The following is a 23,422-nucleotide window of genomic DNA, read 5'->3' on the forward strand; positions in this document are numbered from 1 at the left end:
TGCGCATGCGCAGATCTACACTCACTACGTCCACTGCGCTCACTGCCCCATAAATCCGTAGCCAGTGAGTGGCGCATACGCAGATCCGAATTCACTACCTCCGGAAGTGACGTCTTCCGTAGCTGCAGCCAGTGAGTCTAACTCGCCTACGGTGGAGCTGCAGCCCTGGGGCGCCTCGAAGCGGAAGCTTCATCTCCCGGCTCTGTGAGGCCTGGTGAGTCAGAGGGGAGGGGAGTGAGAGGGGGGAGGGGTCATCTCTGTCATCGACCCTCATCCTTCGAGTGTCGATCCCTCAGACCCTGTGTTGACTCCTTTACAAGACACAGTGTGATCTGCATTGTTATAAACCATTCGTGAATTATGTATCTATCTCCTCAGAGCACAAGTCCTGAACAATCATTGGCAAAGCCAAGAGATTTCACCCATGCAAAGTCTCTTGGCGTTGCCAATGTTTGTTTAGCCATGCTGCACAGCTCAAAGTCTAACAGAGCAAAGCGCTGACACCCCAGAGTGCACCGCGGCCTGGGACTTTGTTATTCTTTGTCATGTTTTGGGTGACCAGGCGTCCCCGTTTTGCCAGGACGGTCCCGGTTTTTAACCAGCTGTCCCAGAAAATGTCAAGAAATTTAGCTCATATCCCGGTTTTTGGAGAGGGTCGCCTAAAAACGGTGGGAGGTGTTTTTCATGTCAAAGCAGGGATACTTAGCAGTTGTTTCAAGAAAGCAATTTAATTAACAGGCAAGTTACTGGGCTTAAAAATTGAATTTTATGTATGTTCTTACTGCCTGTTCTGTAATTCTCTGCTGAGTAGCGCTCTCATCGCTTGAAGTAAAATTGTAGTCCTTCTTCTATTTTTGTGAAATGTCCCGGTTTTTAGCTTTAAAATTCTGGGCACCCTACATGTTCCACAGCAGCTTGCGAGCTTTGCATCATGTCTAAATAAGCATTGACAAAGCCAAATACCTCTCATGTTATCTGAGAGCTATTTGGCTTTGTTAATGTTTTTTTGTGATGATGCAAGGAGCGTTGGCTGAAATATTACTCCAGGGCTTCCAACACCGGGAAATGTGGGGATCCTTTCATAAACACAGTCACTCATTAATTACATCATAAACACAGTCACTCATTTAATTACAATACCACGCAAGCAATATTCCCTCTATTTTTTCCTCTGTGTGCGAGAGAGTAAGGTCTCTGTGTGTTGCAGCCAAGGCTATGTGCTTCAAGAACCTGGCCACGCATGTAGACCAGAGCTTTAAGTGAGATGAAAAAACTAGGGTGTCTCTCAAAAAGGCTGACTAATGCATTTAAGGACGTGGCTTACAAAGCAATTAAGATAGTTTAGCATAGTGTGCCACCCGACTGATATTTCGCTTCTTCTGTCATTGCATCCAAATATATAATACAAGTATCTTTACACCTACAAGAAGCCAGATTTATTGGCTTTGTCAATAGTTGTTCGTTGCATAAAGTTGTATATCATATTGTAAATGCTTCCGGTCTTGTGGTAGACGTTGTGGCTTAATGCTCGAGCTGCCAACTTGGGAGATGGGTTTTCTGGCTCGGGTCAGACTAACATTCTGTGATTCTCTGCAAATCAGTGAATCTCCCCAGGCATATAAATAAAAAAATCCAGTAAATCTCTCCAATACCTTTGGGTTGAATTCCCACTATATAAAACTTGCTACATTTCTTTTCTAAATGCGGGGCTGATGGTTTGCCTGTTGAAAGAATTTATGTAAAATGCAGCCCATGACGTACGCTGTGATCAAGGGAGCAACTTGACCCAACCTTCGGGAGGAAGCTAACACTCCCACCCAGTGATAGCCCTTGCACGCATCGCACACTGTGCAACAGTCTTTCTTGGCGCCCCATCTCCTTCTTCTCCATGAATTCCATCACTACCACTCACCAACATCCAGGATCATCTGAAAGCACACATTGTGCTTTTAAATGTCCTGCATTTCTTTTCTTAAAGCAGCACGGCTGCAGGGCTGATTGCGGGCCTTTTGAAAGTATTTATGTTAATCACAGCGTCCGTCAAGGGCTGCATTTAGCATAAATACTTTCAAAAGGCACACAATAAGCCACACAGCTGAGCTGTATTTAGAAAATAAATGCATCAAGTTTAAAAGCACGTACTTGTTCTTTCAGATGATTCTGAAAGCACACCTCGTGTTTGTGGACTTGTTGCATTTCTTTTCTAAATAGAGCACAGCTTTGGGGTTGATTGTATGCCTTTTGAAAGTATTTGTTAAGTGCAGCCCTTGACGGGCACTGTGATTAACATAAATACTTTCAAAAGGCCCACAATCAGCCGAGCTCTAGTTAGAAAGGAAAGGCAGCAAGTACATGTTATGTTAATTAAACTTTTAGAGTGAAACGGTTACCCTGAGGTGTCCTGGCGCTATGCACTGCATATCAGGAGAAATTATGTCACTGAGTAAACAGCCATGGTTTCAGCCCCTTGTAAAAGAGAGGAGATCTGCTGAATTTCTCAAATGGAACGGCAGATCGTTCCAGGTGATGAAACTCCTAGCTCCCCAACTGGCTTTTTAGGTCTCGTATAGGGCAGCGCATGCGCTGCCTCTGCCAGGCATCAAGTAATCAGTATTGGGAGGAGGAGCTTAGCGGGCATCCGTGATGGCCGCGTGAGCGCGGAGCTCTCCGGACCCCCGCCACTCCCGGCATAATATCTTGAAAATATCCTGGATTCTTAAATGGATTATTGAAGAGGAACCTGGGCTGAACTCAATACTGATTTCGGATTTTGAATTGGACCAGGGGCACCGAAGATACGTCGAATCGAACTTTCCGAGGCCCGCCTTGGGGCACACCCGGGACTTGGCGAGGCTCTGATGCTGTGTCTGAGTTGAACAACAGCGGCAGTGGGATTCGACTCATGAGTCCCCCCCTTAACTTTCGGTTTCGATTCCCACTCTGACTACGTCTCTCTACCGATGCGTCTGGCCGGTGGCTGACCCAACAACGAAGACGTGTAAGGAAGCCTTTCGCTCGATTTGGATCTGTCCGGGCCGTCTCCCACCTTGACTTGCCCCCGCTGGTGATTTTTGGACGGTGGCACCCTGTTTTTCAGCGGCCATTTTCACCAGGTCGCTAGGGTCCCTCGGGGGCTCATTCTCCACCATGTCTGGCAGAGGGGACCAAGAGAGTCGGAAGACCAAGACTCCCCTTCGTGGGGGCCCGGTCCAGTCTAACATCATGGACCGGTATACCCAGTCTAAATTGTCCCTGTGTGCCGTCATACCTACCCCGAGTGCAATGGGGGACCCGATGGCTGCTTCGGCGGAGCTATCCCTACAGGACGTCATGGGCGCCATCTCTAACATGAAGGAGACTATCGGCCAACAGTACGAAGCCTTGGCTCACAAAATCGACACTGTGGCCATTGATGTGAACTTGATTCGGGCCGATCTGTCTAAGACCAATGAGAAGGTGAAGTCATTGGACCTCAAGACGACTAGTCTCACGACCGACGTCTCGGAGCTTCAGACGGAGATTGGCAATCTTAGAACGGCGAACGATTTCATGTCCCATTGTCTGGAGGATTTTGAGAACAGGGCACGACGCTGTAACGTGCGTGTAATTGGTGTTCCGGAAAATCCTGAGGCTCACTCCGTTTATCTCCTTGTTGAGGACCTGGTTCAGAACTACCTTGCTCCGTCTGGGTTAAGCAAATTCTTTGCGGTGGAACGTGCCCATCGTGTTCCGGGTGGAAAGGGCAAGCCGGGCGCCCCGCCGAGGCCCATCGTTGCCAAGCTTTTTCACTACAGGGACCGAGACGCTATCCTGCAGGCCTCGAGAGTGAAGGGCCCGGTGGCCTTTGAGAATGCCACTGTGAATTTCTACCCGGACTTTTCTCAGCTTGTCCAGAGACAGCGAATGGGCTTCCGTGGAGTCAAGAAGCGTCTCCGAGACTTGGGACTGAAATATGCCATGCTTTTTCCCACCAGGCTACGAGTTGAGTACAATGAGCGAACATTTTTCTTTGATCGACCTGAGACCGTAAGTGATTGGTTGGATTCCTTGCCGGACCGGACTAACCTGACTGATCCCACCGTGCTCCCGGATGGAGCCGAGGGTGGCATGGAGAGCTGAAAGCAATATCTTGGCCCCTGCCTCCGTAACAAGACATTGTCTGCTGGGGTTCCGTAGTTGTGTGGTTTATGTTTTCTGTGTATCCCCCTCCTCTTCCTCCTTCGGGGTGGCGGGTGGGACAAGGGCCCTTTCCTCCTCCGGGGTCTTTCTGTAGAATGGGGTTGTTTGGGCGACAGGCACACTGCATGTTGGGGTGGCTTTTTAGTCTACTGCAGGGGTGCAGGGTGGGGGGTGTTGCGTTGGGTGTTGGGGGGTGGGTTGGTGGGGTGTTTGTGGTTGTGTTTTGTTCTTTTCAAGGCGATGTAATGTTTGCAATTTTGTTTTCAGTGTCTGGCTCTTTGTGGGGTGGCTCCTGCGTCACATGTTGGGATGGGGGGTAATGGGTTGAGGTTTGTTTTGTGGAATGTCAATGGTTTGGGGGATTGTATAAAACGGGGGGTGGTGTTGCGATATCTGCGACGACTGTCTCCTGATATTGTGTTTTTGCAAGAGACACACCTAGTGGGTAATACTTGTCATGCGATGAATAGGTGGGGCTATCGTCTTGTTGCACACTCGGGGTTTACTACGGGCTCCAGAGGGGTAGGCATCCTTGTCCGGTCTTCCCTTCCCCTTGAGATAGACGAGTTACTCCTGGATGATAGGGGGCGCTATGCCGCCCTCGTGGGAAGGTACGAGGGCAAGACCCTTTCCCTGTTTACCGTTTATGTACCCCCTGGCCTGCAGACCTCCACCTTTTCAGATGTTGGCCGAGTGCTGTTGGGACTTCCTGATGGTGCTCTTTTCCTGGCTGGTGATTTCAACTCTGTTCTCTCGGGTTTGATTGATCGTCACCCCCCCAGGGATACTCCTTCGGCCCAAGCGTGGCTGGGTGGTTTCCTGGATACCTTTGGTTTGGTGGACTGCTGGAGACTTATACATCCCACCCAGCTCCAATATACTTTTCACTCCGGGGCTCATGGGATTTTGTCCCGCCTTGATTACTTCCTCATGCCAGCTGCGCAGGCTTCCTCGTTCCGGGAGATTAGACACCTGGCCCGGGGCATCTCTGACCACTCCCCGCTCTGGCTCTGTTTTGAAATGGGTATAGAAGCAGTGGGGCGGGTGGCACCTATCAATCCTTGGTACTTGAGCTCTCCTGGGACACGTGATCAACTAATCAAGTCCTTAGACCACTACTTTCTGGACAACGAAGGGTCCGTCTCCTCTGCAGTGTCCCTATGGGAGGCCTTTAAGACGGTGATTCGTGGGCAGGCCCTATCTCTTATCGCTGAAACTAAGAAGGCAAGGAATCGGGAGGTGGTGGTTCTGGAGACGGAAATACTTGGGCTGGAGGCTGACCTGGAGTCGGGTGTTACTCGTGACAAACTCCATGCCCTTGGTCTGAAGCAATTTGACTACAAGTCCCTGGTCACGGACGCTGCCAAGAAGATGTACAGGGAACAACAGGGCCGACTTTACGATGTTGGGGATAAGGCGGGTAAATTGCTTGCCTGGTTGGACAAGAAGGAAAGAGCGAATCGTGTTGTACCTGTGATTCAGACTTTGGATGGTGTGAGAGTGACTGACCCGGGTGAGATAGTGGAATGTTTTGCTGATTATTTCCGTACGGTTTACTCCCCGGTGTCGGCTAGGGACGAAGATGACTCCCACTTCTTGTTGCGTGACATAGATCTGCCTTGCCTTTCCGAAGTGGAGCGGGTATCTATGGAGGCCCCGTTCTCTACGAACGAAATAGCGGCGGCAATTCGATCTCTCTGTTCGGGCAAGGCTATGGGCCCGAACGGCCTGCCGATTGAGCTATACAAACTGCGGCCTGATAAGATTGCGCCCTATCTTCGAGCGATGTTTCGGGAATCCCGTGATCTAGGCACACTCCCCTATGACCAGCGCCTGGCCACGATAGTGGTTATTCCTAAAGAAGGTAAACCCCGAGACCTTTGTGCGTCATATAGGCCCATCTCTCTGTTAAACGCTGAGCCTAAGGTTCTAGCCAAGGTTCTTGCCACTCGTCTGCTGGTGGTCATCGGTGACTTGATTCATCCGGACCAATCCGGATTTATCCCGCACCGGAACACAGCCCTTAACCTGCGGCGCCTTCATGGAGTCCTCGCGAGGGCGGGGTCTCTGACGGAACCGGCCATTTTGGCTTCATTGGACGCCTCGATGGCCTTCGACACGATAGAGTGGCCCTACCTTTGGGCTGCGCTCGTGAAGTTTGGTTTCGGCCCGGAGTTTATCGGATGGGTGAAACTGTTGTATACCAACCCCCTGGCGCAGGTCGTTGTTAACGGTCGAGTGTCGGCACCCTTCTCCCTTGGTAGGGGGACCAGGCAGGGATGTCCCTTGTCTCCGCTGCTTTTTGCTCTCGCATTGGAGCCGCTCGCTGCTTGGCTCCGATGGGAGCCGTCTATCAAAGGTATACGGTGGTCCCCCGACTTTGAGGATCGTGTTTCGCTTTACGCCGATGACCTTCTTCTCTATCTTACCTCCCCGCGTAAATCTCTGAATGTCCTCTTTGACGTCCTTACCTCGTTCGGCAAGAACTCTGGCTTGATTATAAACTGGGCCAAATCCTGTGTGTATGTTATTTCTGGCGGCTTGCCTCTGCTGCCACGTAGATTTCCCATCCAGGTTACTCAATCGGGCTTTAAATATTTGGGGATATTTATTACACTGGACTCGTCGCTCCGCTTCGAACGCAATCTCCTTCCCCCACTTCGTAGATTGAGGCTGGACGTGGCCCGGTGGCGTAAATTACCTTTGTCGCCGCTGGGCAGGGCCGCCCTCTTCAAGATGATGTCCCTACCGCGATTTCGTTATGCACTCCAGAATTCTTTTGATGACATCCCTACTAGTTACTTCCGGGAGGTAGAGGTTTTACAGAGACCGCTGATTTGGGACGGGCGTCCACGCATTGCCCTTGCGAAGCTCACCATCCCTTGGTATGATGGGGGTATGGCACTTCCTGACATCAGAAGATATTATTGGGCCTCCCAGTTGTCCGCCATCAACCATTCGGTATACTCCCCCGGCCCGAATCCGGCTTTTGAAATGGACAAATTCCAATTGCCGGGTGGAGACTTCAATAGAGTGCTTTATTCCAGGGCGGCTGGGCTTTACCTTACGGGACCGACTAGGATTGCTGTTAGTGTGTGGCGGGCTGCGAATGTGAGCATGGGCTGGGTTGATCGAGTCACGCTGGCGACTCCACTTTATGCGTCTGAACGTTTGGGATGTCTCTAGACTACGAAGGGGTTTGAACGCTGGGACATGATTGGTATCTGTAGAGTGGGTGACCTTTGGGTGAATGGAGCAGTGAAGTCCTTCGAGGCCCTTCGGAATGAATATGAATTGAGTGACAGAGAGTTTTTTAGATACTTGCAGGTCCGTCATGCTCTGACTTCGGTTCTGGTTTCCGGTGCCGCTATCCCTGAATCCTCCCCCCTTGAAGATCGTATACTTGACGGTCATCTCCCTGATAGCACTATCTCTTTGATCTACAAGAAGTTGATCAACAATCGAGCGGATCTGCTCGGCCGGCTTAGAGAAGTGTGGACTGGAGACGGGCTGGAATTGGACGACGAAGACTGGCAATCGGCTCTGTCTTCCCCGAAAGAGGTCGCCATTCCCGCCCGTCTCCGTCTCGTCCAGCTTAAGATATTAAACCGGGTGTACGTTACTGGTCCTCGTTTGGTTGCAATGGGTTTCTCCCCGGATGGGCTGTGCAAACGTGGGTGCGGGATGAGTGCTACATTTCTCCATATCCTTTGGGAGTGTTCGGAGGTGGCTGATTATTGGACTAAGGTGCTTGCGGTGATGGCTGATGTTACTGGGATTGCCCTGTTGCCTGAGGCCCGGAGGTGTTTGCTGAACGTGTGGGAACCCAACGATTACACTGTGGCCCAGACGAGATGGGCGACCCTGGGGTACATGGTCGCAAAACGAGATATAGCGCAGCTTTGGGGCTCGCAAAGACCCCCTACCGTGTCTGTGTGGGAAGAAAATATGGACTGGTCTATGTTCAGGGAAAAGACGGTATACACAGCTAGGGGCAGACCAGGGGCATGGACGAAGATCTGGTGTCAGTGGAACGCCTATCGTGGGAACATCTGTACTCTTCCCCTGGTAGAGACCCCTGATGTCCCCTTGTCCCCCTGAATTGGCATTCCCATCAGTTCGTTCATTAATCAAATGGATTGCTTGACCTCCCCTCTGTCCCCCCACCCTGACTCATTCTATTGATTGCAATTTTGTATCTCTCATTAGTGAGCTCCCCCCCTCAGGGGCTGACTCTGTCCGTTACGCTATTCGCCTTTGTTTTTGTGTTTGTTTCCTTTTAGTTTTTTCTAAAATAAGAAAAGTTTTCTATCCTGCTTTACACTCTGTGCGGCATTTTGTATCCTGTTCTCGCCTCACCGCTGGGGTTTCGACCATTGATTTTCTTGTACTGCACCATGCCTTGCTGTTAGCGGCCGGCCCGTGTGGTTGTAGGCCCGTGTTTGTAAATATGATTTATGCTGCTCAATAAAAGTTTTTAACCAAAAAAAAAAAAAAAAGTAATCAGTATTACTACTGAAACTCCACCCATTGCATTTGTCTTTGTATTATTGCTTGCCATTGGTGGAATCTGGCATTGCTGTTCTTATCTTGCGCATTGTTGGCTTGTGGTCCGATACATCACTTCCTTTTTCTTAGGTTTCTGGAAGAAGCTGCATGGGCCAAATACAGTTAACTTACGCTGCTGGCTGTTATCTTTTTATTTAGGGACTATTTTTTTTCTTGTGGCATTTCCACATGTGGCAGCTTCCTGCACTTACCTAAACCTGTTTATTTATTTACCTTTAATTTATTCATAACTAAATCAGGCTTAAATGATGCTGCCTATGCAGAGGCTCGAACCCTGTTTTCCTGCTCCAAAGTCAGCAGCGTTATTGTTGAGCCACCTCTTTGCACCGTTTGTTGTATTTGGTTTCAGATGGTACATTTGTCCCTCTCAACCGTTTTTTTTTTTAATTGTATCTGTCTCCATGTGTATTATTTTTTTCTATTTATCTATCCCCACCCCCTCCGAGATTCTTTTTTATTTTTTAATAAGTAAATAATGCAGCCCACGCCGAGGATCGGATCCCTGTTCTCCAGCTCCAAAGTCAGCAGCGCACGCAGCCTGCCATCTGTGTTGTGTCAGGTTACAAATGGTTTCACTTTCTGGGCTTCGCTGCTGCGCTTGTTGTAAATGCCCCTCCTTTCGGTGCCTGGTTCTCTCCCAGGTGATTTCACTCACTGAATATTTTTGTGGGATATCATATCGGCGTTCGCGCTTCTTTCTATTCCGGCATGTGATGGCCCCTCATTCCTCCTCCCGTGTGGGTCTGGCCGAGGCTGGCGATGGAGAACTCTTTCAATTGTCTCTAAACACTTCACTGTAAACACACCCGTCAAGAGGCCCCATGTTATGTGCTTCACCTTGCGTCAGGCTCTTTCATGACCTCTTCCCCAAACGGTATGCTCCATTCTGTGACTTGTAGCGTCAAAATGTAAATTTTAGAAATGGTCGTGGTGGTATTGCCGTGGCATGCGACCACTTGGACACAAAGTCTTAAGTTACTAACATTCTTTTATAATAGTGATAGCCAACGTACATAGCCACGAGTATATTTTTATATTATTTTCCTTTAATTGTTTTCATGATTCCCGAGTGAACATGTCACTTGGTAGTCAGACAAAATATCGAAATTAAAATATCGATATACAATAATATCGATGTTTTAATTTCGATGATATAGAATATCGATGTCCAAAATATCGACAGACAGAATATCGTTTTTTTAAGGTATGTATGTTACTAATATCGAAATTTACTAATATCGAAATTTTGTTTAGTGTTATGTATTTCATTATGTTGTTTATATGTTTGTTAAATATGTTTTGTAATGTATTTTGAAAATTAGTAATTTTGGTAACATTTTGCGTTTTAGTATCAGAGCGGGTTGTGGCTTTATAGGGGAATAGGGTGGGAAGTAATTTAATAATAATTAATTAAATACTATATTTTTGTAAATATTTTTAATTAATAATTAATTGGTAATTAATTAATAATAATTAGTTAATTAATTAATATATTTTTGTAAATATTTTAATTAATAATGAATTGGTAATTAATTAATATTAATTATTTAATTACATTAATTAGAGTTAATGTTTTAATATATATAATTTTTTTGTTATTGTTAATTAATTAATTGGCAATTAAATATTAATTAGTAAATTAAATTAATTAGAGTTAATGTGCTAATATATTTATTTTTTTGTTATTGTTAATAAATAATTAATTGGTAATTAATTCAATAATATTAATTATTTAATTAAATTATTAGAGTTAATGTGCTAATATATTTAATTATTTTCTATTGGTAATTAATAATTAATTGTTAATTAATAATTATTAAGTGATTAAATGATGTGATTTATTTATGTGTAGTGGTTTGTGTGTTTATAGGGGGATAGGGTGTGATATAATTAAATGTAATTAATTAAAGAGATTGTATTTATTTATTGGTATTTATTGTTAAAAAATTAGTAATTAATATGTGTTAATTAGTTAATTTATAATTATATCAATTTAGTAATATTAATTGTTATTAATTGATTAATTGAAATTTATATTAATTGTGTATTTTTGTATGTGTAGTGTGTTGTGTGTTAAAGGGGGAGTAGTGTGAGAAGTAATTTTTAACCCCATGCTATCCAACGCTTTCCCTACTGTTGCACCCTCTGGAGTGGGAATAGTAATTTAAACCCCTGCGCTATCCAACGCTTTCCTTACTGTTGCACCCTCTGGAGTGGGAATAGTAATTTAAACCCCTACGCTATCCAACGCTTTCCCTACTGTTGCACTCTCTGGAGTGGGAATAGTAATTTAAACCCCTACGCTATCCAACGCTTTCCCTACTGTTGCACCCTCTGGAGTGGGAATAGTCATTTAAACCCCTACGCTATCCAACGCTTTCCCTACTGTTGCACTCTCTGGAGTGGGAATAGTAATTTTTACCCCTACGCTATCCAACGTTTTCCCTACTGTTGCACTCTCTGGAGTGGGAATAGTAATTTTTACTCCTACGCTATCCAACGCTTTCCCTACTGTTGCACTCTCTGGAGTGGGAATAGTAATTTTTACCCCTACGCTATCCAACGTTTTCCCTACTGTTGCACTCTCTGGAGTGGGAATAGTAATTTTTACCCCTACGGTATCCAACGCTTTCCCTACTGTTGCACTCTTTGGAGTGGGAATAGTAATTTTTACCCCTACGCTATCCAACGCTTTCCCAAGTGTTGCACTCTCTGGAGTGGGAATAGTAATTTTTACCCCTACGCTATCCAACGCTTTCCCTACTGTTGCACTCTCTGGATTGGGAATAGTAATTTTTACCCCTACGCTATCCAACGCTATCCAACGCTATCCAACGCTTTCCCTACTGTTGAACCCTTTGGAGTGGGAATAGTAATTTTTACCCCTACCCTATCCAACGCTTTTCCTACTGTTGCACCGTTTGGAGTGGGAATAGTAATTTTTACCCCTACGCTATCCAACGCTTTCCCTACTGTTGCACCCTTTGAAGTGGGAATAGTAATTTTTACCCCTACGCTATCTAACGCTTTCCCTACTGTTGTACTCTCTGGAGTGGGAATAGTAATTTTTACCCCTACGCTATCCAACGCTTTCCCTACTGTTGCACTCTCGGGAGTGGAAATATAAATTTTTACCCCTACGCTATCCAACGCTTTCCCTACTGTCACACTCTCTGGAGTGGGAATAGGAATTTTTACCCCTCCGCTATCAAACGCTTTTCCTACTGTTGCACTCTCTGGAGTGGGAATAGTAATTTTTACCCCTACGCTATCCAACGCTTCCCCTACTGTTGCACCCTCTGGAGTGGGAATAGTAATTTTTACCCCTACGCTATCCAACGATTTCCCTACTGTTGCACTCTCTGGAGTGGGAATAGTAATTTTTACCCCTACGCTATCCAACGCTTTTTCTACTGTTGCAATATGTAGAGTAAGTATATATATTAATTTATGTGCAGTTTTTTAATTTATTTTACATGTGTATGTATTAGTTATTAATTTTTAATATGTTTTACATTATTAATAATACATTTAAAAAAACGATATTTTTAACTTCGATATTTTTGTACTACTATATTTTTTGCCGATATTTTTGTACTTACCTTTATATAGATAGAACTCCGATATTTTTGATTTCCATATTTTTGTGTCGATATTTTTGTATGTCTATATTCTGTCTGTCGATATTATGTCATAGATTCATGTCACTTATCTAATGAATGTTGAAATAACTTTGACCCCACTAATACAAGTTCCGAGCGTGAACAGGACATGCCTTAAATTCTTCAAGTGTGCCGTGCCATGTAGCTTTAATTATATGCACCAGCCCCACCCCCAGAAATCAACCCGCAGCCACTCGCAAACAATACACACGGTTTTCTGTCGAGCAAAAATGTATTTCTATTTTTTTGAAATACGAGTTCCGAGCTTGAACAGAACGTTCGCGAAGTAATTCTCTCTAAACACTTCACTGTAGACGCACCCGTCAAGAGGGTCCATGTTATGTGCATCACCATCGCCTATTGAAAACACAAGCGAATATCAAAGCATTGCTGCTCTGCACAGCTCCAAAGCCAGTTGTTTTATCTGTTTCTGGCACATGTGCAACCCAGAAAAACATTCTTCCACCTCTAAAGTGGCAACCCTGGACAATTTGGAGGCAGTCTCTAGAACAGGAGCTGCTGCCACAGGTGAAGCAACAGGAGCTGCTGTCACAAGTGAAAGATATAATTGCAAACAATAAGTGCCAGGAAAGGAGGAAGTCATTTGCAAACAACAAGAGGCCCATTCAACCAGCAAGTTTTAATTCAGATGATGTTCGGTTGTTTTAGCTCTGCTGCTCTTTTCACGTTCTGCCAAACTGCTTTAATCTCTTGTTTTTATCTTGGGTAACCGAGTTTGTGGAAGATGATAGTTAAACACGTGTCCTTCAGAAGAACAAAGCTGAATGTGTTAACTTAAAGCGGCGGATTGCAACTCAGTTCGTACATGGCCTAATCAGTGGCATGAATGCATCTTTGCCGAGTAGTAGTTTACCATAAACTGCTCAGTGAATCATCAAGTTGCCTGAGCATGACCCATCAATGCAGTGGATAGTAATGTAGCTCAGTGGGCTAATGTGCATACTTTAGAAAAATTCTGTCTGAAGTGCAGGCTCAAAATCAATGTAGGGTAAGGAAGCAGGGGTGTTTGGGCTGCAAAGTATGTGTCATGAGGATGGTGAAGATTATAATCCTAGAAAGGATGTTAGTGGGGCTAATGCGCCTGCTTTGCACATATCGACTTCTGCTATTCTCGGTTCCCGTATCAAAAATATGTGTGCTGCGAAGATCTGTAATGTGTTGGTTTAAGTCCTTTCAAGCCAGCTCATTGGGTTAATGCAGGTTTTGCAGAGATTATTTTTATGGATTGTTCACAAATACCAGTGTCAGAAAATACTTGAGCAGGAGGTGTCTGCTGTGACAGTCTTTACTCAATTTGCATATCAGAGATTTGATTGTAATGCACCCTCACTGTTATCATTTTAAGGGCAATACAACTAAAGTTTATCAGCGGTGACAGAGCAGCAACAGGTCTCGCATTTACACAAGTTTGAGCTATTGGCATTGTAAATGAGAATGCCTTTTATTTATGTTTTGGTTTTTGAAACATAAATAAAACACATTGTGATTTACAATGTCAATAGCTCAAACACGCATAATACAAGACCTATTGCATTGCAAATGCAATAGGTCTCGCATTTGCGAGAGATTAGGCTATTGGCATTGTAAATGACAATGCCTTTTATTTATCTGTTTTGGTTTCAAAACCAACACATAAATAAAAGGTTTGTCATTTACAATGCCATTAGCTCTAACTTTTGCAAATGCGAGACCTATTGCATTGTAAATGCTTGTTTAAATATAGGAACTAGGACTTGTTTTGCTACTGTGGACCGAAGAGTCCTTCCAGGAACATATCATTTGAATCTTTGACTCAGATGGTCAGGCCAATTCCATTGAGGGCTTTAAATGCCATACAGAGGCCCATAAAGCGTACCCTTTCTTTCACAGGGAGCCAGTGTAGTTGTATTAGTTATTTTTTGACAAAATGTAGGTGTCCCTGTTAACAACCTTGCCGCAGTGTTTTGTGTGATCTGAAGCCTGTTAATGTGCTGTTTTTGGGCATTCGGACAGAGGCTGTTGCAATAATCCAGAAGTGCCATAACAAGTGCTGCGACCACCGTCCTGAGACTTTCTTCTGGAAGATAAAGCTTTATTTTTCTTATGATTCTGAGTATCAGAAAACAAGCTGACACCACCGTGCTTATGTGGTCACTAAACGTAAGTTTGTTATGCACGAACACCCACAGATTTGTTGCTTTCCCGGTGGGGGCAGGGCAAATACTAAAATCTCCTGGTCACCAGTCTGGTGTCCATAGGTGTGGGTTATTCCCGAATATGATGACTTCTGTTTTGCTTGGATTTAGTTTCAAGCAGTTGGTCGACATCCACCCTGAGAAGGATTTCAGACAATCATGAAAACATGCCCCAGTTTCCTTTTTCTCCCCATCTCTAAGAGATAAGACAATTTGAGTGTCGTCCGCATAGGAGGTGAGTTGGAAGCCAAAGGATCTTATTAAACATGCCATAGTTATCAGGTACACATTAAAAAGTGTCTGGCTTAACGATGAGCCCTGAGGCACCCCACAAGGGAGGGAACACGGCTTTGACATGTTGTTGTCGTCCAGATCAACTGTTTGTGTTCTTTCAGATAGAAAGGACTGCAGGAGGTTCCAAGCAGCACCCTGTACCCCTGCTTCAGACAGCCGGTCCATCAGAGCTTCATGATGGACCGTGTCAAAGGCCGCTGACAAATCTAGCATAATCAGTATTGCCTTGCCTCCACAGTCCAAGGCCTCCCTCACTTCCTCTGCAGATTTAATTAAGGCCAGCTCCGTGCTGTGTTTGCCTTTAAACCAGTATTGAGACTGGTCGAGTAGATTATTGGTTCGAAGAAATAAATCGAGCTGGGTATTCATATCTTTGTAAGCAATTTTTGCAGGATGCGGAAGCCGTGAAATTGCCCTATAACAACTTGGGTCCTTAGGAACCAGAGTCGTTTTTTTTAATAGAGGGAGGATAGAGGCCTTCTTCCAGTCCCTGGGAAACTTGCCGGTGGTGAATATGGTGTTGAGCAAAGGGGTAAGAGCTGACCCTATGACTTACGGGATTAATTTCAATACAAACGCCGGACATGGGTCTATTGACCCTGATCGAAAGAGTTCAAAAGATTGATTGAGTCTGATGTTTCTAGCAATGAGAATTTATCTAAAACTGGTGTAGGGCTGGGTCTATTAGGTTCTATTTTAGGTGGCTGCACTCTTTCACCTTTTTGGGCTAAAGTGAATGTAGAAAAAATACATTCTACCTTTTGTTGGAAAAAAGGAGCCAATTTTTCGCACAATTCAGGACTACTTAAGCTCTTATGGGCTGGTGCGGCAAGTTTGGTAATACTTTTAAAGAGTTCTTTGAGACTGAATTTAGCTCGAGAAATTTGTTTTTCTTTTTTGTTTCCAGCAATAGTTCCTTATAGATTCTGAGACTGTGCTTATACAGTTCTCTATCCTTGCTTTTATACCCTTTCCTCCATGCCCGTTATAATCTTTTACAGGCTGTTTCAGGTTTTTTAAATCATCTGAGTACCAGGGGGCTGAGGTTTGGCCCCGTTTAGGGGTCCAGTGTTTAACCGGAACTAATTTATTGCATGCCACGTCTATCCAATCTGTATAGGCCGACGTAGCCTCGTCCACCCCCGAGGAGAGAGGGTGCAAGCTTCTCTTCAAACAATCTGCATTTTTCCAGGTTCTTTTTGCAATCTTCCTTATGGGTTCAGGCCTCGGTTGAAGGCTTTTTGACCCTTTCGGTTCAAATAAAATGGCACTGTGATCGGACCATGCCAATGGGAGTAGCACAGTGTACGTCAGATTTGGATTATTTTATATGCATAGCTCAGTGGGTTAATGCGCCTCCTGCAGAGAGTTAGTCAGCATATTACAGGACTGTATTTTATATGGAGAGCTCAATGGTTTTATGCACCTCCTGCAAAGAGTCTGTTAGCATATCACAGGGCTGTATTTTATATGGATAGCTCAGTGGGTTGCTGTGCCTCCTGCAGAGAGTCTACCAGCATATTACAGGACTGTATTTTATATGGAGAGCTCAGTGGGTTAATGCACCTCCTGCAGAGAGTCTGTCAACATATCACAGGACTGTATTTTATATGTAGTACTCAGTGGGTTAATGTGCCTCCTGCAGAGAGTCAGCTGCATATTACAGGACTGTATTTTATACAGATAGCTCAGTGGGTTAATGTGCCTCCTGTAAAGACTCCGTCAGCATATTACTGGACTGTATTTTATATGGATAGTTCAGTGGGTTAATGTGCCTCCTGCAAAGAGTGTGTCAGCATATTATAGGTCTGTATTTTATATGGATACCCCAGTGGGTTAATGCGCCTCCTGCAGAGAGTCTGTCAACATATCACAGGACTGTATTTATATGGAGAACTCAGTGGGTTAATGTGCCTCCTGCAGAGAGTCTGTTAGCATATTACAGGACTGTATTTTATACGGATAGTTCACTGGGTTAATGCACCTCCTGCAGAGAGTCTGCCAGCATATTACAAGACTGTATTTTATATGGATAGTTCAGTGGGTTAATGTGCCTCCTGCCTAGAGTCTGCCAGCATATTGCAGGAGTGTATTTTATATGGATAGCTCAGTGGGTTAATACGCCTCCGGTACAGAGTCTGTCAGCATATTACAGGGCTGTATTTGATATGGATAGTTCAGTGGGTTAATGCGCCTCCTGCAGAGAGTCTGCTGCATATTACGGAACTGTATTTTATACTGATAGCTCAGTGGGTTAATGTCCATTGCTGCAGTCGTCCATAGCTGCACTCCATAGCTGCACTCCATTGCAGCACTCCATGGCAGCACTCCATTGCTGCACTCCATTGCTGCTTTCCATGGCTGCACTCCGTTGCTGCACTCCGTTGCTGCACTCCTTTGCTACAGTCCATTGCTACAGTCCATTGCTACAGTCCATTGCTTCAGTCCATTGCTGCAGTCGTCCATTGCTGCAGTCGCCCATTGCTGCACTGCATTGCTGCACTCCATTGCTGCACTCCGTTGCTGCACTCCATTGCTACAGTCCATTGCTTCAGTCCATTGCTGCAGTCGTCCATTGCTGCAGTCGCCCATTGCTGCACTGCAGCAATGCACTCCATTGCTGCAGTTGTCCATTGCTGCAGTCCATTTCTGCAGTCGTCCATTGTTGCACTCCATTGCTGCGGTCCATTACTGTGATCTATGGCGGCATGACTTACTGGCCTGCTGCGCGCGTGCGTTGACTCGCTATCGCCCTTCTGATTGCTTTTCTGATTTTAACCTTTTAAAATATATATTTGCATTCGCTTCAATCGCGCTGTGCGAGTACAGGATGCAGGCGCTTTTGACCTTGTAGATACATTGGGAATTTTAAGTAGAGCTTACCTGCACTATAATGGTTGGGCACCCGCACTTTGCAGGACAGAGGGATATCTAGGGTGTGCTGGGTCCGCTTCACGCCGTTTTGGCCGCCATATTGATTGTGGGTCTCCAGGAGGTGACAATTCCTAGGCGCCATCTTGGCTGAGGGGCCAGCGGCTTGCCCTCACAGGACTTCCGCGTTCGGAGGTGGAGTCTACATAAGTTGGGATCAGGCCCGGACTGGCCGTTGTGGGCACCGGGCAATCCCCCGGTCGGCCGCAAGGGTGGGGGCCGGTTTTGGGCCCTGGGGGCCGTTTTTGTTGCAGAGCCGTTTTTGCAGCATAGCTGCAAAATCGGCCCTGCAACAAAATCAGCTGAAAAGCGGCCCTGGCAAAGCGCTTGCCCCCCTTCCCCCCCGGGAGGGTGGGGGGGGCGGCCGAGCACTTTGCCAGGGCCGGTTTTGGTTCCCAGTCTGGCCCTGGTTGGGATCCTCTTTGAGTCAGGTAGACTTACTGGCCTGCTGCGCGCGTGCGTTGACTCGCTATTGCCCTTCTGATTGCTTTTCTGATTTTAACCTTTTAAAATATATATTTGCATTCGCTTCAATCGCGATGTGCGAGTACAGGACGCAGGCGCTTTTGACCTTGTAGATACATTGCGAATTTTAGGTAGAGCTTACCTGCACTATAATGGTGGGGCACCCGCACTTTGCGGGACAGAGGGATATCTAGGGCGTGCTGGGTCCGCTTCGCGCCGTTTTGGCCACCATATTGGGTGTGGGTTTCCAGGAGGTGACAATTCCTAGGCGCCATCTTGGCTGAGGGGCCAGCGGCTTGCCCTCACAGGACTTCCGCGTTTGGAGGTGGAGTCTACATAAGTTGGGATCCTCTTTGAGTCAGGTAGACTTACTGGCCTGCTGCACGCTTGCATTGACTCGCTATTGCCCTTCTGATTGCTTTTCTGATTTTAACCTTTTAAAATATATATTTGCATTCGCTTCAATCGCGCTGTGCGAGTACAGGACGCAGGCGCTTTTGACCTTGTAGATACATTGGGAATTTTAGGTAGAGCTTACCTGCACTATAATGGTTGGGCACCCGCACTTTGCGGGACAGAGGGATATCAGGGCGTGCTGGGTCCGCTTCGCGCCGTTTTGGCCGCCATATTGGGTGTGGGTTTCCAGGAGGTGACAATTCCTAGGCGCCATCTTGGCTGAGGGGCCAGCGGCTTGCCCTCACAGGACTTCCGCGATCTACGGTACTTAAGATGGACACCTCCCAAGCTTGCAGCGTAGGCGTGCAGTGGGCGCAACGTAGGCGCGCCGGAGGTGCGCCAGAGGTAAGCCCGTTTGCGCCCATTAGCGCACAGGTTGCGCCGGGCGCCGGGAATGCTGCCTCTCTGTCTCTTACTCATTTTACTTATTCGAGAGATGAGCTTATAAGTTTGGACCCCCGTTCTATACCGAGCCGCCAGCCTCACACCATTGCTAGCCGTCTGGAGCCCCTGTCCTGTGGCTTGCTCAACGTTAGACCTCTCAGCAAGCATCACGTGGAAATTGCACTACTCATTGAGTCTTATGAGTTAGTTGTGCTTTTCATGACAGAGACATGGACCAGAGCGGATAGTGCGGTGGAATTGGGCCTTGCCTGTCCCCCGGGCTATAAAATCAGACACAACCCTCGTGTAGGGACTAGAGGAGGTGGCGTAGGTTTCATTTTTAGGGAAGCATTGGATATCTCCAAGCTGGAGACTAAGGAAATCCCGGGTTGTGAACTAATGGGCTTCTCCTTAAAAGGACAAGGAGGCGTCCTATATTCCGGGCTGCTGTGCTATAGACCCCCGGCCAATGCCCTGTCAGCCGTGCCTGAGCTGGTAGATCTGATTTACGATCTTTCCAACTCCCATGCCAGGACTATGGTTCTGGGAGACTTTAATCTGTGGCCGGATGGGTCTACAGACCTAGCTTACAAAGATCTGGTCCAGGCCTGTTGCAATATCCAGCGTCAGCAGCTGGTACTCTCCCAGACTCACTCAAAGGGTCACGCCCTGGACTTGATCTTTGCAGATGCTAGTCGGGTGACTGTACGGAACATCATTCCTCAATGCTGGACGGACCATGCTCTTGTCCACTTCTCTCTTCTACTCCCTGTCGATATACTGAAGAGTGGCAGTACAGGAGCTACTACTAAGTTTGGTAGGCAATGGTCAAGGCTCCTGAAACAGTTGAGCTTGCCAACTCTGCTTTCAGAGGGTTTTTCCTTTGGAGGCAATGTTGAGGAGAGTTACGAGATCCTTAGCCAGCAAATTTCTGACTCATTGGCTGAACTGGCTCCTTTGCGGATAACCAGGGACAGGGCTAAACATGCCATGCCTTGGTTTTCTAAGGAGCTTCTTCAGCTGAAACTCCAGTGTAAACGGGCGGAGCGTGCCTGGAGGAAACAGTATCTTGAGTCAGATAAGGCTTTCTTTAAACAGGCATTGTCGGTTTATAAAGCGCAGATTAAGTGTGCCAAGGCCAGATTTCTGGAGGAGACGCTATCGCTAGCAGTGAACAAATCCCAGGCCTTGTTTAGGATCGTTAAGGATCTTTCTCGTCCTGCCTGTGTTACTAATGACATTCTGGCCTCTCAATCGTTATGCGACTCTCTGGCAAAGGCCTTCGAGGACAAGATTGCTTCCATCTTGAGCAATCTGGGTACTTCGTCCATCCTTGATCCCCAGTCTACGCCTAATTCTGTACTGGTGACCACCCCCAGGACCCTGGAGGTGGATGGAAGGCAAGCTCGGTTGAACAGCTTCCCCCTCCCGTCCTTTGAGGATTTCTGCTCATTGGCCGACGGGGTCTCTTCGGGTTCTCCCTTTGACCCGTTACCACATACATTTTGGAAACTGTTCCATGAGGAGCTCTTCCCCCCCTTCATGCCATCTGTTGTCAGTCCCTCAGTACCGCTCGGGTTCCGGATTGTTGGAAGTTGGCCGTGGTATCTCCGCTTTTGAAGAAGGATACGCTGGATCCTACTTGTTCAGCGAACTACAGGCCTATTTCATTGCTTCCTTTCCCAATAAAGATCTTGGAGAAGCTGGCTACTAAACATCTGTCCAGCTTTATAGAGACCAACACCTGCCTGGACATGGCTCAGTTTGGCTTTAGGCCAGCCCACGGTACTGAGTCCGCACTGGTGACCGCTTTGGATGACCTTCGTTCGCGTGTCGACCTTGGTCGAGCAGCCTTTCTAGTGCTGCTCGACATGTCGGCCGCGTTCGATACGGTCAGCCATGCCATTCTGGTCAGGAGACTAGAGGAAATTGGGGTGTCCGGCCTGGCTCTGGACTGGTTGGTCTCTTATCTCGGTAATAGACACCAGGTGGTAGCCTTGCCGCCCTATCGATCTGACATCAAAAAAGTGGGGCAGGGCGTACCCCAAGGGTCGGCCATTAGCCCTATTATTTTTAATCTATACCTCCGTCCCCTGGTCAGGCTGATTAAGTCCTTCGGCATCGCGGTCATCAATTACGCTGATGACACGCAACTTATCTTCTCTTTTGAGGGTAGGGATGCTGTGTCCCAGGAGACCTTCCACCGCTGTATGACAGCTACCGCGGATTGGTTGAGTCAAAACTCCCTGCAATTTAACAGCTCAAAAACTGAGGTACTGCACTGTTCGATGGATCGCACCCCTCGGCCTCTGCCACTGGATTTTTGGCCTTCTTCCTCCCAGGGCACTGTGTTGGCGGCAGATTCTGTTCGAAATCTGAGTGTGATGTTCGAATCTAACTTACAGTTAGACACTTTTGTGAGCAAAACTGTGGCTACTTGTATGATGCTGCTCCGCACATTGCGGAAGATCCTTCCTTTGCTCCCGGCTCACGCCCGACCAGAGGTAGTGCGTAGTATCATCTTAAGCAGGCTTGATTACTGCAACGCGCTACTTCTGGCTGCGCCTGTTACCCTGGTGGGTAAACCGCAGCGAGTACTGAACATGGCTGCTAAGCTGGCTCTTTCTCGACGGCGTTCTGATTCCTCTTCCTTGGCGCTCATGGACCTTCACTGGTTGCCAATCCTCCAGCGCATTAAGTTTAAAGCATTATGTCTAGTATTTAGGGCCCTTCATGGTCAGGGGCCGTCTCCGCTGCAGGCGATGTTTTCCTGGTATACGCCTACCAGATCTCTTCGTTCTTCGTCAGCCTGCTTGGTGGTAAGCCCTAAAATTTTGAGGACTCGGATGGGCGGACGCTCCTTTAGATTTACCGCAGCTAAACGGTGGAATTCTTTACCCCTACCTCTGAGAAATATGGGGGACCTCTCCTCCTTTAAAAAAGGATTAAAAACATACCTCTTTCCTAGGACAGTGTAAAGACTGTTTCAAAAGGACAGTAGTCCAAAGCAATTTCAGAGATATACAATAATGATAATAAGACAAGCCGTGATGAGCTGCTTATATATTTATCCAAGTCCAGCCGGACCTGGAATTTATTTTCATAACAATAGTTGAATTGTATAATGCATAAGAGACATTTAGAGAGCACAATCCTTTGCTTCTACCGCAAGACAGAGACAATGAAGAATAAAGAATAGTTGTGGGTAGGAGAAGATATCGCAGCCAAGAGAGAAATTAGCAATCTGGGCACTTTCAGATTGATGTTACAAGTGTTTTGCCAGAGTAGTACATACAGGAATTTGATACACATTGGTTTTACTGTATAACTACTACAAAAGGTCGACGTTTCGATCCCGCGCTCAAGGGTACAAGGGGATCATCATCAGGACTGTACAAAATTATTATGCCTGGAAAAAATATACGTCTGTATGAAGAAGAAGACAGGGAAAAGAAAAAAGTTTTCAGAGTATTACCAAAAGGATTACATTCAAGTATTCGAAGGCGAGAGAGTCAGCAATGCTTAGCACATACAATTATGAAATTACTCGGAATCGCAGTGCGCTGGAAGTGGACCCAAAGTGGAACAGTTCGTGCATTAAAACCGTTGAGCATCAATTGTATAAAGGACGCGTAAACACAGTGTTGTGACTTCGTATAGCCGTGTTATGGGTAAGGAGTGACCGCAATTACGTGGCTAGTGGAGCGGGGGTTGGATAAATTATGCAGAGCGAATCTGTGCAGTGATCGGTGGGTACTGGGTGCATTGGATATCGACAAATGCGTGCGGGGGTAATAGTAATCTTGAAGAGTCAGCTGATTACCTCCTAGGTGGGGGGCGGCGTTTGCTTTAGTGAGCGCTCACGTGTTAGCCAACTGTCGAGGTTCAATCGGTATATTCTGGGGGAAAAAATTATAAACATTGGTGCCTATATTGTGCTGGGCACGAGAGCGAGGTAAGAGACAATTCAGGGAATTTACCTTGCATGAAATGAAATATCCGTGCGGAAGGGAGACAAGACTCCTGGGATTTAGATCCGCAATTAGTTATATCGCCGTTCGAAACTCAGGGGATTTAGATCCTCAATTAGTTAAATCGCCGTTCGGGCTAAGGGAAAAAGAAGGTCAATGGATCAGGGCAAGTAATTAACCATTGGTATGTGGGAACCAGACCAAGGTGTAGGTACATACCACAGTAGTAGTCGGGTGAACGACCAGTGAGTAGGAGCCAGCGGTTCTGAATAATTATTGAATCCGCTATGGAAAAGGTGGAAAACGGACAGTTAGG

At 46.4% G+C, this 23,422-nt stretch overlaps 1 protein-coding gene across 2 annotated transcripts in view; it reads left to right on the top strand.

Moving 5' to 3' along the window:
* Positions 1–39: 39 nt before the first annotated feature.
* LOC144807652 (uncharacterized) overlaps positions 40–23,422 on the top strand; it is a 166,742-nt gene continuing 143,359 nt past the window's right edge. Inside the window, exon 1 of one of the 2 annotated variants that reach the window (XR_013606374.1) lies at positions 40–214. The gene's annotated coding sequence lies outside the window, so the exon portion shown is untranslated. The remainder of the gene's footprint in view (positions 215–23,422) is intronic. The other variant, XM_078673272.1, reaches the window with a different exon arrangement.

This window comes from Lissotriton helveticus, chromosome 1_2 (assembly GCF_964261635.1).
Source record: "Lissotriton helveticus chromosome 1_2, aLisHel1.1, whole genome shotgun sequence".
Classification (NCBI taxonomy): domain Eukaryota; kingdom Metazoa; phylum Chordata; class Amphibia; order Caudata; family Salamandridae; genus Lissotriton; species Lissotriton helveticus.